This window comes from Artemia sp. Qi Xiang Cuo, chromosome 14 (assembly GCF_049724085.1).
Source record: "Artemia sp. Qi Xiang Cuo chromosome 14, ASM4972408v1, whole genome shotgun sequence".
NCBI classification, from domain to species: domain Eukaryota; kingdom Metazoa; phylum Arthropoda; class Branchiopoda; order Anostraca; family Artemiidae; genus Artemia; species Artemia sp. Qi Xiang Cuo.
In genome coordinates this window covers 41,027,840-41,029,498 of record NC_142807.1, presented here as the reverse complement: position 1 = coordinate 41,029,498, position 1,659 = coordinate 41,027,840, and positions in this window count along the sequence as shown.

Here is a 1,659-nt window from a genome sequence, read left to right as displayed (position 1 = left end):
TTAGAATCTAGGGCCCAAAATACTGGAAAAAATGCTTTTTAACAGAAAGGTTGGGGATTGGCTAAAAGGAAGGAACGGAAAGGTGACAAAGCGAATCCAAATTAAGTACCAAATGAATAAAATGGACGGATAAAAGAATAATTGATGGTTGTTTTGTCTCTGGAACTTAGAAATGAGTTAGTTGACTTCTCTTTAAGTAGTAAGATAGCAAACACTTCCCTGTCTAGATATCTTTGAATGTAATACTCAAATAAAAGTTGTGTAACTGTGAAACTTTTCTGTAGCTTCATCCAAACCCCAAAGAGCCCATTTCTGTGTTTAATTAAGTTAACAATTCAATCTTTTAAGCCCCTTTGGCCCTAACTTTAATTAGAGCGATGTTTTCCCCCTTGAAAACTTGCCAGTTGACTTATTAAGGGTTTAAGCTTTACGGATAGTTCAAGGTAGCCCTTGGATCTATTCCGATTAATGAAGAGATACGTGATCTAATTAAAGTTGATTAGAGTGGTTGATCTCATACTTTCGTTTGTATATTTCCTTTTAATTAAGGCTGGGTCTGTCTAAATAAAGGATAAACTTTATTAAAGGATAAAATAATATACGATTAATTAAATTTAAGAACTCCAAAGAGTTTCTTCTCAGAAACATAAACTTGGTGCAATAGTTTCGAATAAACTAAGGTTTAGGTTGAAAACCCACAACAAGGAGTAAAAGCTATAAGAGTTGTTGTGCCTCCCATTTTCCAGGCTAGTGTTTCTTGGAGCTTAAGCTTAGAGTTTTTAATATATCTCACAACCAGAAGTTGGAATTCCCTGGACTCCAGTTTTGTGTACCCCCTACTTGGATTCTTCTTTCGTCGTACTGCAGTCTGAATCCAGGAGGAGATCCCTATATTTTAATTGTCTTTTACCTAACTGATCCTTTCCCGACTGTAAATACAAGAGATGGTCTTTATGTTATATAGAAAGGGAGTACTATGGAAAAGGGGTACTATTAGAAAGGCAGAGAGTTTAAGATCTTTCCAGTCTAGGAAAATTCAATCCAGGATCTTTCCTATTGAAGTTTAAGCTTTACTCAAGATCCAAAGAACACTGATTGCTTTTACATGAAATAATTAGAAATTACCTTGTTTTGGGTTAAACTGATAAACAAGTGTAGTTATTCCGAGTTTTGCCTCACCTTAAAAGCAGTAACTTGGAGTAAAGGATTTTAATACCCCAGGACCCAAGCCATAACTAGGTATCCAAGTGTAATTTATTCAATTAGAAATATTCAATAGCCCTTAACTTAAAAACAATCCCTTTTCTCGGTTAACGGCGTGGACAAATAGAGGAAAACTCCTGGACACCGGAAACACACACAAAATAAGGCTATCCAATTCTGAAGAGAATCATTGGAAGGGTTTATAATCATTGAAATTACAATGTTTATCCTCTTTTATTGAATTTACTAATAAAATCAAATTATCACCGGGTTTTGAGTACCGATTCGAACTAAATCGCCTCAGTTTATCTTGCTACCAATTAATTGATTGTTCCTTTAAGAGCTCTGGGTAGAAGAGCATATAAATAAAATTAGAAGAGTTATTATTACTTCTAACTCAAATTAGGGCAGAAGAGCATATAAACCATTCAGAGGGATAAGTTTATCCAGAGCAAG